General features: G+C 45.9%; 1 protein-coding gene across 2 annotated transcripts in view; it reads right to left on the bottom strand.

The window, feature by feature from the left end:
* Positions 1 to 18511, bottom strand: part of LPAR1 (lysophosphatidic acid receptor 1) — a 294717-nt gene that overhangs the window by 65679 nt on the left and 210527 nt on the right. The gene's annotated exons all lie outside the window — the stretch shown is intronic.

Below are 18511 nucleotides of genomic sequence, written 5' to 3'. Positions count from 1 at the left end.
ACTGTAGCCATGTTCTCTGAGCCACTATTTTCTGAACGTGCTTCCGGCCACCCTTGAAACTCTCGAACTATAGCATATCACAAGTATATTGTGCCTCTGGGCCACTACTAGACCACCTTATAACTGTATTGTGCCTTAAGGTCTCTTACAGACCATTCAATTGTGTTGTGCCTTAAGGTCTCTTCCAGACCATTCAATTGTGTTGTGCCTTAAGGTCGTTTAGAGACTATTTCAATTGTGTTGTGCCTAAAGGTCTCTTACAGACTATTCAATTGTGTTGTGCCTTAATTGTGCCTTAATTGTGCCTCAATTGTGATTGTGCCTTAAGGTCTATTTCAGACCACTTCAATTGTGTTGTGCCTTAAGGTCTCTTACAGACTATTCAATTGTGTTGTGCCTTAAGGTCTATTTCAGACCACTTCAATTGTGTTGTGCCTTAAGGTCTATTTCAGACCATTCAATTGTGTTGTGCCTTAAGGTCTCTTACAGACCACTTCAATTGTGTTGTGCCTTAAGGTCTCTTACAGACCACTTCAATTGTGTTGTGCCTTAAGGTCGTTTAGAGACTATTTCAATTGTGTTGTGCCTTAAGGTCTCTTACAGACCATTCAATTGTGTTGTGCCTTAAGGTCTCTTACAGACCACTTCAATTGTGTTGTGCCTTTTGGTCGCCTACAGACCATTTCCTGTCCCTGCCAACTAGCTCATAGGGAACCCACTCTGGCAGCCAGCATCACCATCATGCACATCAGCGTGCGCCTTCTATTGCACTACCTCCTTACCACACATCTGTCCCTATTCACTCAACCACCCAAGTCAACCACTCCTACCATTGAGGCTAATAACCTGGCCTGCCCTTACCCACTTGACCTAGCGTCACCCACCATGACCTTGACACCCTCAACGAGTCCTTCAGTAACTACCGTTGACGCTCACCACCCCTGCAACCAGATTAACCAATACCTCAATGACCCAGCCCTCTGGCTCAAACACTTTGCCTCAAAACCTACCCCCAACCAACCCTGCCCTCTCACTCTCAGGAACACGAGACTAGGCACCAGATTCCGCATTCGTCCTTCCCGCACCAACACTACCAAGCAAGCCCCACGCACTCCACCCAGCCCACCTTCGCCCACCGCCACTTGCAAAACTAAGACCACAGGGGTTAAATTGCCTGTGTTCAAGTGTGCCCTCATCAATGCTAGATCTCTCACAGCACACGCTCTTGACATAGCCGACCTTATCACCACTGCCGACCTTGACTTCATTGCCATATCTGAAACATGGCTACATGCCGCCTCTGGCCCTTCTCTATCCTTGGCCTTACCGCCTGACTATGGCATCACTCGCTGTGACCGCTCCTCTACCCATACTAGAGGTGGCGGCGTGGCATTCATCCACAAAAACTCCCTTGACCTAAGAGTGGTATCCGAATCCAAACTTGAATCAGCTGAACTGCTGACAATCAAATTACTACTAACACCTAACCAAACGGCCACCCTTCACCTTATCTACAGGCCTCCAGGGCCGGCACCCACCTTTGTCAGTGAAATTTCCACTCTTCTTCTTGACAAAACAAAAAACAACTCCCAAACAATCATCTTAGGTGACTTCAATCTTGGTCGCGGTGACCCTAAGGATCCTGTAGCAACTGATCTGGAATATGCTCTTACCGACCTTGGCCTCACCTTGTACTTACAAGAACCGACCCACATCAAAGGTAGGACCATCGATTGGTTAGCCGGTTCCAACTGCAACATCCAGGTCCTCAATAACTCCCCTTGCTTATGGTCTGACCATCACATCATAACATTTAACATTGAAGCTACCCCGCGAGCCCTAACACCCATAGCCCCAGCCCTCCCCACCCGTAATAAAAAAAACATAACAAGAGAACAACTCCTCCCACTGCTACTCCCCTCTCTTAATGCGGCGACCAACGCCTGTTCTGATCCCACCTCCCTAGCAGACATCTACAACCAAACGATGCTCACGGCCATTGACACCATAGCACCAATTAAAACCAGGAAGGCTAAACCACGAGCACATCTCAACTTATGGTTCACTCCACAGCTAAGAATCCTCCGCAAAGCCAAACGCTGCGCGGAAAACCGTTGGAAAAGCCACCCTTCTGATGAGCATAAAGACAGCTTCCTTCTCGCCTCCCTCACTTATAAAGACGCCATCATCACTGCTAAAAAAGAATCGCTTAATAATCGTATCATGCAAGCCGACTCTAATTCCAAGGAACTCTTTAGAGTCCTAAAAGAGCTCGAAACCCCAGTCTCCACGCCAGACACTTGCACGAAAGACAGCAAATGGTGTGCTAACATTCAAGCAGCCCTTCTAAACAAAATCTCTACGCTCCAATCTAAAATAAATGAAAAACAGGACTGCCTGAGGCGGGACAACCGCTCATTCTCCCCCACTAGGCCCAACTTCTCCAACTCTGCCAACATCAAACCTTTCACCTTCGCACCCCTCACTGTCACCGAAGTAGAAAGCATCATCCTCAGGATGAAACCTTCCAACTGCCAAGGTGACCCGTGCCCAGCCCCCATCATTAAGGACTCCGCCCATGACCTAGCCCCATTCATTACAACCTTCATTAACTCATCCTTTGAAACAGGTATTGTCCCGGACAACCTTAAAGACGCCTAGGTGATCCCGCTACTAAAAAAACCGTCCCTTGACCCAAGCATACCCACGAACTTCCGACCCATCACTACAGTACCATTTCTGCTGAAGATACTGGACCGGGCAGCTTATCTGCAGATCCAAAACTACCTTGAATCTAACAATCTGTTAGGTCTACGACAATCCGGATTTCGGCCCAGACATGGGACCGAAACGGCTTTACTAGACCTAAAAACCCAGATCGAAGTCCTGAAGGACAAGGGCAAATTAGCTATGCTATTACTCCTCGACCTCTCCGCCGCATTTGATTTGGTTAACCACCAGATCCTTTGCAGGCACCTCCACTCTGCTGCCAACTTCTCTCCCTCCGCAGCGGCCTGGATCAAATCCTTCCTGAGCAACAGATCTATGAGGGTCTTTGCACCCTCCGCTGCCGCAGCTCCCTCCCCTATTCATTGCGGTGTTCCTCAGGGTTCTTGCGTGTCACCTACTCTTTACAATATCTTCACGAAACCACTCTTTGATGTGCTTGATTATTTGGGTGTCTCCTACACCAACTATGCGGACGACACCCAGATACTCATTCCCATTTCTGGTGATTATCTTGCTGACACCAAGGCCCTCAATGACGTCTACTTGGTCATCCAAGCCTGGATGGCCCAGCACCAGCTATGTCTGAATGACGATAAGACGGAGCTACTTATCCTGGGTACTTCACAACGCCTTAGCAAACTTGAGCCATCCTATCAGTCATTCATCATAGACGGCAACTCCATACAAGTCTCGAAAGACACCAAAACACTAGGCTTTTACCTAGATTCCACCTTATCCTTGTCAAGACAAACTAATGCAGTCAGGTCCACCTCCGCCTACACGTGCAAACTCATTTCAGCCTGTAGACCTTTCCTCACCACCCACAATAGCGTCACACTAGCGAGAACACTTATCATGGCAAAAATAGATTACTGCAGTGCTCTATATTTAGGCACTAGCCAAGAAAACCTATCCAAACTCCAAACCACCCAGAACAATGCAATTCGAGCAGCCCTGAACATCCCTCGTAACCACCACATCTCAGAAGCCAGAACTAGCCTTAAGTGGTTACCCGTGAAGCAGAGAATTTCCCTAAAAACGCTTGCCCTCACGCACAAATGCCTAGCCAACAAGGCTCCGATCTATCTCTGCAGTCGGCTTTCGCGCCACTCCACTTCCCGGCCACTAAGAACTGCCCAGACTAACTGCCTTACTATCCCCAGGTTTAAGCTCCAAAAAGCCGGAGGCACCAGCTTCCCTGTCCTAGCCTCCAAACTTTGGAATACCCTCCCCGCTGCCATCAGAGCTGAAGACTCCTTCAACACCTTCAAGAATAAAACCAAATCCTGGCTCTTTGACCAGCAATAGTTGTGTCAGACATTTGTCCTGCTTACCCAGCCCGCCTGTTCCCTTACATGATTTCCGGGCTGCTACCCTCCCAACTACCTCAGGGATACTTCCTCTGCTGAGCCTAGGGATACTGTACCCTGTGTAATATTTGTAATTATTAAGTTTGTTTTTTGCTGTTTTGACACACTTTTATTGTAATTTATATCCCTGTATGTTCCTTTCTTGCAACCTTGTACAAATTGCGCCCTGATGCCCCTGGGCCTGTGGGTTTGCGCGTTATAAATAAACAAATACAAATACAAATACAATGTCGCTGTAGCCTACCAGAACACATCCCGCCTTCATCACCATCAATAGAATTCCCCTGCACAGGACACCTCTCTGCAATGAGATGAGTTCAACGCAGTGCAGTCTATTAGCTCAAGAAAGGGAGGATGCAGCTTCCGGTGGGTTTCACTCCATAAAATAGCCTCTCAATATCCAGAGTGGGCACTTTCGGCATTAGGTGCCAGTGAGGCGAACATAAAGAGCAAAGGGAAATATTTAAATACCACAAAATGATACTCCGTTAAATCTTACTTGTATCGGAGCAATCCAACACCATCGATGGTCGTTGCAAGCATCCACTTTTCCAGGCAATTGCTTTTAACCTTTATTAGACTTGCTGGGGAGGGCAGCACACTCCACCTCTTGGGTTGATTTAGACAGAGCCTGCCTCGTACTGAAACCCTATGCAATAAAACAGGCAGCAGGGGATGGGGGTGTTGGATGGAAGAGCAGGCAATGGACGTTCCATACCAACCTCCCTTCAACAAAATACAACTTTGGGCTACACGTGAGATGGAAACAAAGAAGATGGGGAACCAACGACTGCAAAAAAATACTGAGGGAGTGACATCACAAAGAGACTTTGAATGTGGAAAAGATACGCAACTTCAAAGCAGGATCTATTCATGCGTGCCCTACTATGTCCAGGGCCTTGAAACTAAGTATACAGTAACAAGCTATAAGTCTCATTTTATGTCCCCATCATCTGTAAAACATCACAACTTTCGTTCACTGGCTCCTTGGCCTGCCTCCAACTCAGACAATTTGTTCCAAATGTTCAGGCCGCCATCTGGTTCTTGCCTCCTGCTTCATTCAAAGGCCTAAATATTGTCTGCACTCAGCCTGCATCCACTCCCTGTTCATCATGGCCCGCCAACCAATCAGAGGGCCAGTCAGGAATTGCTTAAGACTAGAGAGCTTAAGCCTTTCTCTGTCTTCCCAATGGCCTTGTTCTCAGGGGAGGAACCTCCCATGGCTACGAGTTTGATTGCCACACACAGACGGAAAATTCTGGTTAGAAGTAAAAACACAACCCAGTAACATAAGCAAAACAAGGGAAGAAAAGGGCTCCGAAAAGGGCTCCACGGACATCGATTGCAGGCCCACTACTCATGAGGTGGGTCTCTTCCGCCACACACACACAATGCACTGTTTTCCCAGTGGGTACACGTCACTATTTCCAGAGAGCCCTTATGTGGTTCAGTCAGGACACCTTCAGAATAAGGCTTTCTGCCATTTATTAACTAGCATGTGCTCCACACCATGCTTTACTGGACGTGTACGCATTAAGGGCACGTAAACGCAGAGTGACCAAATTGTTTTTATCCAACAGGAAACCGGCACTCTTTTTGAAAAGGTCAGTGCTCCCCGTTTTTTTCCTGCTTTCTGGTCCTTTTATTATTTCCTCCACAAAAGGGCGACCCATTAAATATGTAATGCTTCCCTTATTCTGAGCAGATGTGCTCCACTCCAGAGCCCTGCACAGGAAGGCCTTTCAACGCACTGCGCTTTGCGGGGGAAACTAGGGGGTCGCTTTTTTCCCTTCTTTTCATGGAGTTAAAGGGCTGTGCTCTGACCCCAAGGCAAACAAAAAAAATCTCTCCTGATTGAAGCCTCCCTCCATTGAAATGTTTGATCAATCCACTTTGAGGGAGGACTGTCCCACCAATGTCTTCCGGCACACAAACAGTGCGGCTTTATGCTCAGGGGAAGGCGAACAAACTCTGCATGTTACAAGTGGTTGGGTGGTCGCTGTTGGAGAAAGAAAAAAAATGTCCCATCAAGCCAAACCTTTTGTCTTGGCAGCGTTTTTATGGATGATTAGATGCCCAACAAAAACTACTTTTGCTCGGGGACATCGTATCCCACACAAGCTGCTGTTCTGCAGAGGTCAGTTTATGCACTTGGACCGCTGCGCGGTGTACTCACACCGGCATTGGAAACACGCAGACTGTCTGCCGTGGTCCACCTTCTGAAGGCTTAAATGGGCCAAACAAGCCAGGGTTGGTAAACTACAATGCCCTGATGGCTGGTACATTGGCATACACTATGGTGACAATGACTGCACAGTGCAGCCCGGCACCCAAAGCAATTCCAAGTGCAAAGCAAGGTCAAATACTGAGGGTGGTAAGCCACTACCAGGCTGCCATGTGGTCATCACAGTTAGTACCTCCTAATGGCGATACCGATTTTTGCATTTTTTTTAAATCTTGAAGCGACGCCTGCGCAAAAGTAACGATTTTGAAGTGTTTTGGGGATGCATAGGGAAATTACCCGCACCCCTTGTTTTACATTTTTTTATCCCACTTTCTATTTATTCCATTGCCAAAAAAGGCACTGTGAAACATGACTGTACCGATGAGGACCTACCTACATTTTAGCATCATACACGGTCACATGCAACTGTTGGAACATTTGGTAGTATCTTTTGCTGGCTTGAACAAACCATCATTGCACTCTTCGTACAGAGCTCTTCAATCTTCCCTTTCAAAGCAAAATAGGAACAACCTTGATAAAACTGCACTTCAAGAACCCGTAGATGGAATCGTCACAAATGATCGTGCATAATCCCTTAAAACGAGGCGCCCACTCCCCATCAAGGCTTTCGGAGTGCATTCACGTGCATTACTGGGCTGCGGTGCCTCAGCGACACCGGCGCAGCTATAAATGCGTCACTGCGGCCATTGGAGCTCGAGACATTGGAAATGATTCAATGCTGCGCCACGGGGAGCCAGGGCACACATGGCCCTATTCAGGCCTGCACAGAACGGCACTGTGTGCAGCACAGAGCTACCCACTGACGCATCATTCATCTATGATTTCAGTCTCCACTGTCAATGAGGTGCAAAGAAAACCCCATCATTTTGACACTGCGCAACTTCATCAAGTCATCGCACAGTCAACCTTACATCTCTGTTTATTTCAGACTTTTTCACACAACCAATCTACAGAGGTAGTAACTATCGCTAGATAACGTCTGTACTAACCACCACGTGTTCCTCTAGGTTATGTTAGGGGAGGAATTGGGCCGGAACAAGATGGAGTTTAGGTCAGGCAAAGTTTGTCTTGACAGAGCGCCGAACTCCTGGGCTAGCTGTCTGGCCTAGAAATCGCTAACATCTGCTCCGAAGCCGGGGTTCCCTCTATGACCGTAACCAGTGCTTCAGGATCCAGAGCGAATGAGCGATTCATTATATGCAAAACAGCCTCACATCCACATAGACGCTATCCACGTCTTATGGCTTACCAACATTTTACTGTTAGTGTAAGACTTGTCATAATTGAAATGAGCAAAGAGTCCAGTTTCCATTACTTGCAGAAGGGGTTCTTGCTCGAATAACTATCACGTATTTCAACTATAGTACTCCAGGGCTATTTTTATGTTCCCAAAATGCTCTTTGCTTTTATGCAAATTGCCAGGATTCAGTCCCTCATGGAAGCGCCCCTTCCCCCTGGTGTTCTCGGGGCACATTTTGGTTATCTCCAGCACTGGATTATGTTAAGCAAAATTGCTCAATTGTTCCCCATAATTCTTCAGTACAAAAGGATTCTAATGCAAAAAAGAAAATCAAGCTACTCGTTTTGTCAAAATAGATTGTATTTTGCTGATGTCAGCGCACATCCACATTATTCCTGCCAGATGTTAGACATTACGCCGGATCCAGATAGGCAAGTTACCTTCCTGTGCTGAAATGGTGCTTGCATGGAAGCGCAGTCATCGGAGAGGGCTCGCTGCTCAACCGAGTAAGTGACTGCTAAGAAGCGTAAATTCTCTCCCGCGCCCAATCAGAAATGAGGTTATGACAAATGTTCTTTGGAAAACACTTGGGTTGCATTTACTAACACCAGGTTAATACACAAAATGGCTTGTAAATAAAATATTTTGTACATACCTCAGTCATGACAAGTTCACCTTTTGCCGTACAAGTGCTGCAAAAAGAAAACCACTGTGTGGGAATGCTCTACATGCCGGCTGGTTCTTTCGGACCATTTAGGGATAAACCTGGGACAACATGTCCCCAAAACCTGCTGAACGTCTGCTCAGTGCCAGCACGCGACACCAGGCCTCTGCTCCATCAACGCCCAAGCATGCAGCGTTGAGGCAAATTAATCAGAAGTTATTGCCAGAATTCCTTAAATTACCGAGGCTGGGCAACAGTTGACACCCATGATGCAGAAACCCTGGGAGCACACTGCCAAAAAGAAACTATTCTACACTACCAAAGCGACATATACCATTGAATGGGTATATAGCCTTTATTTATTAAATCCAAACCATCCCAAACCCCATTACAAAAGGAGTGTGATTGGGTTCCACCAGCAGCTGTGGGCGCAGTGGCCGCAAGGGCAATGGCACCAAGAGGCTGCCCTTGTCAAAGCACTGGGCTCGTCAGGCCCGAAACCTGAAAAACGGCAAGAGCCCTTCATATCACCACCAAGCCCAACTGAGCAAGTCGGATGAATCACAGGAGCCAGCTCCACAACGCACTATCGCCAGGAGTGCAGGGGCGTACACCCACCTGCCCAATTGTGCTGATCCCATCCCTAAATATTCCCCCTGACTGCAGTTGGACACTTGACGCCAGACTACGCTAAACTAGACCAACTTCCAAGACCCAAGAAACGTCTTACAATTGGTTCCCATGTATGACTTGATCAAAGGGCTCTGTGTAGCATTGGACAAGACCCCAGCAAAGTGCCCGATAAACGACAACGAGAGATAACCTTACATCTGTGTTTCAGACTTTTTCATACAACCAATCTACAGAGGTAGTGACTTTTTCTAGATGGAGAGCGTCTTTACTAACCACCAATTACCAGTGTGTAGCATTTTAGACTCAAAAATGAATTTCCAGACAGAGAACCAGTGTCTACTCATGTCACAAGTTTCACGGTCCCTTCTTCGTAAAAGACTGATATAGCATACCAACCCTGGGTCACACATCACCATCAATAACACTTTCGTTGTACCTCTAGTTCACTTGTGTGCCAAATGGCAAACTACAAACGGCTCTATGCCACGCTAGGCCTATATGCTTAGCCTTTCAATTCCCATCTCGGCCCTCAACTACTCATACACCCTCGATTTATCGTAAAACCATCTACATCCATATTATTTTATGCCAACTTCTACTAGCACTGCACTTTATGCTGTCTTCCACTCTTCCCAACATTCAGTGGTTTTTCAATGTTTTTGGCCACTGGGGTGAGTGGACGTCCTGGTTTTGCTGGGACCATCCCGACATTGAGCTCCCGGTACCGAGAGTTATTTTAATTTAAACACCGAGTTTTCATTTTGAAAGGGATAGCAACCACTAGCAGAATGAAAGCGGTAACCGTATAAAACTTGTCACAACTCACTCATTTGTCAACAATTATAAACCAGATAAACATTTAGTGACAATCCTCATCTGTGGAGTATTGCGCTCCTGCTTGGGAGAAACCAGATCCAAGTCTGCTTAGAAGGAGAGCCGGAGCAACAGTGAAAATAAGGGATGGAAAGCGTGGAAGGAGACTGCAGACGCAGGGAGGGAATCTGGTGGGGGGGAATGCTCTGCATTGGTGGGGATGAATGTTAGTCCACTATATATGTACTTTCTCCCAGAGAGGCGACGCAGAAAGGTATGCATTGAGTTAATATACACATCGGGATTCCAAGGCATGTTAGGACGAAGTGTAGCTTAACGATGCAGTAATGTTGGGTGCTTGAGGGGCTCACAAGCATGCCCTGGCATCCCACTATGTCTAGCGCAGGTAAGATCACAAATAGTAATTCTGTGGCTGCCAAGACAAGAACCGAAGGGTACCCGGCGAGGAGGTGAATGCTGCTGATAACATTTATACCAGTGAAATAGACAGAATTAATATAGAAAACGTGATTATCCCTGGCACCTACATCTAAAAGCAAACAGTTTGTATTCCTTGTTCTGCTCAGTTGACTTAGGAGGCATTGCCTTAACACAGAAGGACATACATCGTCAGGATTTGGAAAAGGTTGTCGAGGCTCTGGTTTGGGTATTGCCAACGATACCGTGATATGAATATGTACATTCATGCTCTGGACCAGGAGCCAAATGATCACGCCCACAACCCCCAACATCTTTGATGGATCGAAGGGTGACGCCAATTGAGGAGTGCCAACAGTTCTCATTGTTTGCCAGCTCCGGGCACTGTAGTATTTCCCCAAATGTCTGGCCAGCAGCAATCTCTTTACTCCAGCCTGTTCCATTACTTCTTCCCCATCTCCTCTGGTTTCTTCTGTCCTTGAGTCTCTCTTGCACAGTGAAAAGTCTTATACACCTTCAATCCGAGCAGCAGTGTATGAAACCGCCTCCCTTAATCAGTCCCAGCTCCAATCCCCATTGGAATCACAATGTGCTACTTTCATTAAATGTTTGTAAAATGAGTGAGCCTTTGGGGGAATGAGTGGTGCCGCACTTCTTCGTCTGGAATCGATCAGTCCAAAAAAGAGGCTGCGTCGCACTGCCAGCATAACGGCACAGAGCACACACATTGCTGGAGTGCAGATGAGTCCCGCAGGACAACATGCAGAACACTGCACGAGGGAGAAGGATCGCTGCACTAGTGTGGAAAATCAGCCTAAGAGTTTGCAATTCAATGAAATCTCCAGACACCTCACAGATTCACTCACAAGTACTCAACAAGCTGCAATATTGTGGCATGTGCCCAAAACACATATAATGTAATCTGAGGTCACAACGAGTTCTGACGACATAACAAAAACGCGGTCACTGGGAATCATCTAGTTTGCAATGATCTTGTCCTTGAGGACACAGAGGCAGATGGATGACGTACTTCATTGTATTTTTCATATTGCACACCACCCATTCCCTGGGAGATGCACCACTGTACTCTTGAGTTCTCGGTTTAAAGCATTGCTGATTAGCAGTGTTAATTTGGTCCCGAAGGCCGAGAGTCCCACGCTTGTGTGCTGGGGATTGAAAGACATCTTGCAATGTAACAAGTAAGCTTATGGGAGGCCGAAGCTTCTGGGGATGTGCCAGTCAAGTTGTTTCTATATATCTAATCATTAGTACATTTCTAGGAGCAACCACGAAATTAGAATGTGACTTCTAAATGGTGTCGGTCTCCAGGGAGGTGGTCTGGGAGGTCAGAAACCTAGCAGCCCTACCAATCATCTTCTCCTGGATTGATGAGGTGTAGTGTGGGCGTATGCATGCGTTTTGGTGGTGTCCGATTTGGATACCTGTAGGTGCATGCCCAGGCCCTCAAAGGAATGTGATGGTGTGTGTCATTGGGGTCCTAGTGAGAACTTAACGTTTAGAGAGGGGAATGATCTGTGGTGCTTATGCATTGCAAATACATGGCAATGAGTACGGTATGCAGTGTAGTAGGCGTTTTGTGCACATACATTTTCAAATGGCATTAACACAACACTGCATGCATGATAACATATCAGAAAAAGGTAGTCTGTCCCTTACCTGTCCCTATGGTTTGCAATGTGGTGTGTCGTTGGCCATGCCAATTGTTAGTGCAATGAGCACATCTAGCTGTGTTGCACGTTTACCCCATGCGAGACTGGGTGGCATTGCATTTGGAATATCTCCGAGGCGTCAGTCGGTAGGGCTAACTGACTGCAATCTGGGCCGCCAGGTTTGCACACGGGCGTGGCGTGATCAGACGTTGCATGAGAAAGGTCAACATTGCATAATGTAGCCTAATACGGCATAACGTATAAGAGGAGGCCTCTGTCTTTCTGTGTTATTCTGCGTACGCTCTTTACAACTCTTTGTTCGGCTGTTTTCTTTCCGCCGTCAGTCGGTGCCCATCCGTGTCTCTCCATCCATATCTGTAAATCCCTCTAGATCACTCTGCCTTTATCGGAATCTGTCCATCAGCTCTCTCTGCCTCTCAGTCTCAGTATCGATGTCTCACTCTCGTGTTTTTCTCTCCAGCTCTCATACTCTTCGTGTCTCCCTCTCTTCGAATCTCTCTCTTTGAGTCTCTCTCTTCATGTCCATCACTCCCTCTCTTCTCGTCTCTGCTTCTCCCTCTTCTGGCCTTTCGCCCTATGTTCATGTCTCTTTCATAATGCCCAGCTCCCTCATACAGGACATCTCCCTCGTGCTGTCTCTACCGCTCCCTGGTATGGTCCATCTTCCCCCTCCCAGGTACGGTTCATCTTCCTTTCCCTCATTTTGTCCGTCTCCCCCTCTCGCAGACGTTCTCCCCCTCCTACTGTCCGTCTACCACTCTCTCATAGGTACATTGGACACAGTGTGCAGTAAGGACCAGTGTGATTGGCAGATAAGGGGATGGGAATGCCTACAGAGGCACACATTATACCACGTGAAATGCATTGTAGTTCAAAGGTCTGGAACTGTTTAGTTCAGAGAGAAATTTACCCGGGCTGTTCTCACTTCATTCTTTTTTATGTTGTTTGGCCAGCTGAAAGCAGTCTCAAACCTCTCACAAAAGTGTTCAGGTTATTTTCCTAATGGGACTGTTTGGAATTTGGCATGCGTCAGGGCAACGTTCGATGGTCAGAGCATAGTGTTTGCAGTAGGCAGCAGCCCGCGCGCAGAATATGGAGAGGCGCAGGCACACCACACCCTACCCTACCCTACCATCCAGCAGCATTAACCAACCACAGTATCAATGACAACCAACAATACAGTCATGCTACTAAGACCCAGCTGTCCCCACAGTGATGGAGCTTGGTTTAGTTGCCACCAAAGATGGCGGACATTCCTAACACCAAGTGACTGCTCATGGCAATAGCGTGCTCTATAGGCGAGCTAGGGATTGACGCACATGACACACTTGGCATAGTTTACAGAATCAATATGTTATCGGGCGGTCGATGCTGCTGCTTTACCCCAGCATGAACACATTACACAACAAAAGTGAGAGTTGGGACCAGTTTACAGGAAGGAAGATGCACAGAGTATACACAGGAAAGGGGAGACAGACCAGAGGAAGCAAATACTGTCAGGAAATCCACCTCAAAGTGATTACCTTGTCCCAAAGGTGCCATAATAACAGTATCTAGACAGCGTCGGAAATTAAACAAAATAGGCTCCCAATGGTTACTTTGATCATAGAAGGCAGCGGTGGCCATCTTTTCCCAGTCCTGCAACGAGAGTCCCATGCTTTCCGTGCCCTCTTTGAAATCATTATTTGTTTGGACCGAAGGTAAACATAGGTTATGGGGACAGGACTTGCTCGTGTTATCACTTCCTTCTTTGTAGAGAACAGCCCTTAAAGAAAACGCGAAACGCCATAAACCGCTAATACATGCTAATCTGCGCTCATGGCATGTTCTGCAGTTCTGGCAGCTTTCTGGGATGACGCGACATCTCAGTTTTGGCTGAACAACAGCTTCTGCGATGAACACTTTCCTTTTGTATTGCTCGAAGGCCTCAAACAATGCCCTCTGAAGAAGGGGTGTTCTTGGAGGGTGACAAAATGGGCAAGGCTGTGAACTCAGCAGAAGGAAGACAACAAGCAATTGTGTTTCTTTTTCCCTTTGCAGTAGCAGATGTGCATGGAAATTGACATCCAATGGGGTTGTTTTCAATGTTCCATCCTCTGAGATGCAACATGACATTTCCCATACTGAAATTCTAGTGGATGAGCTAACGCCCATGGGCCGACCAACTCATTTCAGGCAGCAGAGAGGGATGGTTGTGAGACAACACCAATGAACCCATGCAAGGGGCCAGCGTTTATCTCTAAGAGTGTCTACAACCAAGACTCACTCGGACTCCCATTTTAAGTCCCAATTTTCAGATCGACTTTAGGAGAGCATCCAGCATCAAAATTTTAGAGAAGTTCGATTGTAAATATTTTTTGTCGTTATCGCCTCCTTGGCTGTTGTGAAGACATCTATTTTGAGTTTTCATCAGCCTTCGAACTCCTGTGCAGTTTTATTGGCCTGCTTTTCATATTAATTATTGGGCGTGTTAAGAGCATGGAAATTATGATGTCAATTCTATCATGCAATAACAGAGCCTGGATATGACCTGGAATATAGCGTTAATCGCCAATTCCAAGGGCTGGAATGGGGGGTAATGGTTCGGCAGCCCAAGTTATCGGCCAGAGCAAACCTAGGGCAGATTGCTCGGGCAGTTACCACCCCCACCCCTCCGTTCCAGCTCTTGGGACAGGGAATTAAGGCCATTAACACCCCGGGCTGCCAAAGCAGTAACAAGGGGTGCTACAAAAAAACAAAAAAAAAAAAGTATTTTCCTTCGTTCAACGGGACGCAGGTGGTTTCTCGTTAAATGAAGGAAAACACTTCAAGCTGGCCATCATGGAAAGAGAAGCAGGGCTCCACACAGAGCCCCTCTTCCCTTTCCATGTCAGCCGGCAGGAGTGAAGAGGAAGCTGCGGCGGGGAGGGCCGCCGGCACAGAAATAAGGTAAATAGGGTGTGGGAAAGAGGAAATTCACAAAAAAAAAAATAGGACAGGGGTGGGCGGAAAATGGCAGTGGGGGAGCTGGCCGCCAGGCGGGATGGAATGAGGGCTTTCACCAGGGGTTCAAGCCTGCATTCTTAGCACCTGATTGGTTGGCTCCCCCGATCAGGGTGCTAATAGTGATTAACAAGGACATGCAAGGAGAGATCAGCCTTGGCGGTAGTAGAGATGGAGAGGATGAACGTTAGTGTAGTAATGTATGCTTCTCTATTAAGGTGCAATCGTGCCCCTTTTATGGTGCACCTACTTTTGGAATTCAAAATGTCATTAAATTATAGAAAACAAATCTTAGGTCGTATCCTCAAAGCTCCTTCCCAAAAGCTTTTTGGACTTTTAAAGAAAATATAGAGATTAAAATATCATTAATATCACTATCTGTGAGATGTTTGCTACTGGCTGATCGTCTTTCAAGTGGTTTGCTGATTTTCTGTGCGTAAGCAACAGATCCTCAAGTGGAGCCAAGGCTCTCACATCAACCCAGCAGCAACCATTTAAAAAAAATACTATTGTTGTCATATTGCCCCTCCAGGATATGCATATAGCCCAATGCATGCTAGAGGCAAGTGTGTGGATTCAATTGGTGGACCCTTTCATTCCAGCAGTTTTTGATTTATGCCGGGGTCCTCTGGGTTTTTGCTCAAACACAAGCAGATCATTTTAGGGTATGCTACAGATGTAAATGCTGGATTGCCAAAGACAGGTCCACAAAGTCTGGAGCAACATCAATATGGCAATCACCCCAGTGTTAGGGGGACTGGAACAGAGCCAGTAAAAGCCCACCAGCTGAGCCTAGGCAGGTATGCCCATCTGATAAGGGGTGATATCTAGTTGCAATCCGGTGCTCTGTCCGGAGTGCGAATAATATGTATTTATTTTACTGGAGATGAACACCATGGATATTGCAGAAGCCATAATAACATTTAGTGCAAATTAGCTGTCAGAGGAAGATTTCACTGCCAAGCTGACTCACTATATGTCGCCAACAGATCTAGGTAAATATGAGGTCAAGTGAGGTGCTGCTGATGTGAAAGATACTAGATAGCCCAGATTAAGTAGTTCACTTCATTCCCGGTGCTGTATTGGAGATTCTAATGTCAATGTGCATGTACTACTGTGTTCGTATTTCTCATTTTTTTTTGTTGAAGTTTTTTCTTTCCAAGTTTTACAAAGCCAAGGACAAGGACAAACAGATAAAGCGCTGAAAGCTATTGCAAGAAGAAATGTACTTGCACTGTGAAGTACAATGTGGGCGTAAGTGTCACTGTGTAACCAGCATAATTCTATTTTATGATAAAGAACACATTCAAAAAGTAATTTAGTCTCATTATACTAATTCTGCATTCAGTCCCTTTCATTTGACATGCTTAAAAAAGATGCATTGAATGAATGTGCAGTATTTCAATTGCTTGCTTTACATTTGTTGAAACTCAGCCAAAATAGCATAGTGTGGTATTGTACATAAGGTAACACAGGAGGGTATGAGCCATCTACTCTGAGTGTATTAAGTCCAGTATTTGTTGTTGTTAGTGACCCTGGTAAAGATAATTACTAGGAGGTATTCTGAAATCAGTCTCATCACTGTAAAAATACCCCAAGTTTACCACAAATAACACCATAGTAAAGATAACACAATACAATATCACAAAGTACTAGATATAATCCCAAAATATATTTTACAGTCAACCGCAAACAAGGATGCAGTAAAGAATGGAATACCCCACAAAATGTTGACTCAAGTAGAAGGCGGAGGCATCATAAACATGGTTCAATGTGTGGAACAGTGGCGTGGCTTTGTAAAGGAAACAGTTGTTGCCCAAGGGCGACTTTGATAAGGTTGATTATGAAAGTCAGGTGTTTTTTCTGGAGCATAGCCTTTTGCTCACTGCATGACAGTAGTTATATTTTTAAAGTACAGAGAAGCTGACTTGGATGTGCATTGTGATAGAACTTTGAGTGTAATACTTGCTGTGGTCTGAAGCTAATGGAGGCTTTGAAAGTAGCTAGAAATAGGTATCTTTGCTTAAGTCCAGTATTAAAAAGTATATGGGAAATAATAATGCAAAAAACAATAATGCATACACATTTGTGTTCTTCTATGCACTACAATAACAGGTGGTACTATTACCCCATTCAATGGTATTAATTTTATCAACCACTGAAGCGTGAAGGTCCAAGACATCCCTGCTTTGCAATTCAAAATTGCTAAGTGCAGGCATGCGAGAGGCCAGCATGTAACTTGCGAGCTATCAACCAGATAATCAGTTATGGAGTCAACCAGTTGGCTATGGGCAATTGGCACAGTCAAGATGGGATTGAGGTTGAGCTAAAGCAGAGAACAATTGCATGGAGTTGACAAAGAAGGTACTTTTGGGTATGCACCTATTTTGAAATGAAAGCTTGTGGGTGAAATCCCATTGAAGACAGACTATTAATATCCCCTTGATCTTCCTTCGAGTTCCACTTGTGCCCCCTTGAGAAAAATGACCGCACACGTTTTTAAAATACATGAAGAGATGACAGCAAACAGTAGCAGCCAGTGTCCCATTAACTCTTTAGGCATCCTGGCTGCTTTAGAATGAGGTGTTCGCCAACAATGTGCAGAGAGGTCAGGTAGATGCATTTTCCTTCTAGCATCAGCACCCCCTCGGATATCCTGGCATGGCTTTCCAAATTTAGTGGGGGAAAAAATGAACTTTTGCGACAGAAAAGAGAGGGGAGAGAAACCTTCTGAGATCTTTCCATGCAAGGTTGCCAGACAAGGAAGGCAGTGCTCTGATCACCTTAGGTTACAGTTGTAGGCCACCAGTGCTTTAAATGGGCCGGACCTACCCAGCCCTCAGTATCTGCACTTCTTATTTTTGAGCATTTGAGTACCTGCACTTCTCAACCCCTGAAAGAGGTGAAAATGAAAGCTTTTCATTTCACTTTATCGCTACTTAAAGGACACAGTTTCTGCAGCCTTTGCTGGGGAAAGCAGAGCCCTCTCCCTCCTCCTCTTCTTCACCACCCACAGTGCCCACAATGTCTCCTTCAGGGCACACCCTGCAGAACAAAAGGAGAGGCAAACATACATCTGCTGTGTTCTCAGCACACTAGACGTGGAACACTGTTTCCCTAAGTGGGCTTCGCCTGTCACCATTGGTGTCCTTTGACAGGGATTGATTTTGAAAGCCATTTAAAAAATATATATGTTTCTTTGATATTAGCAGTGCCTATTCTAATATGTAAATGTTTAGCAATTGGAGTTGTGATGGAACGTTTGACTGAAAATTCCTACACAGATCCAGTTACCAACCGAATTCCTTATTAGGCAATGAAAGCGAGCAATATTAAAACTCACCTTCTAAAGCTTATTTTGCAGCTATGATATGTACTAGTTTGAGGCGCAAAAAAAAAAAGAGTGTCTTCTTTAATATAAATATTCAAAGTTTCTTAAAACAATGCATAACAACTGGAAGTGTTTGTGAACGGATCTCAGGTACACTACTTTACCAAAGTGTGTGCTTCCTTGGCACATCATTTAATCTGACTGACCAGCATTGACTGCAGACATCAGGGTGTGCCTAAAATTGACCTGTGCCCAAAGAGCCATGCCTAGGCCACCGGTGACAAAAGCACTGAGGCGGAATGTCCGGCTTTATAGCTCGGTGAGTACCTGCACTTCTTTTTTTTCCATTTAAAACACCAACCCCCCTGCCGCGG

Source organism: Ambystoma mexicanum, chromosome 6q (assembly GCF_040938575.1).
Source record: "Ambystoma mexicanum isolate Mex_15411 chromosome 6q, UKY_AmexF1_1, whole genome shotgun sequence".
NCBI classification, from domain to species: domain Eukaryota; kingdom Metazoa; phylum Chordata; class Amphibia; order Caudata; family Ambystomatidae; genus Ambystoma; species Ambystoma mexicanum.
Note: the sequence above shows the minus strand (reverse complement) of the source record. Positions and strands in the feature narration are given on the sequence as shown.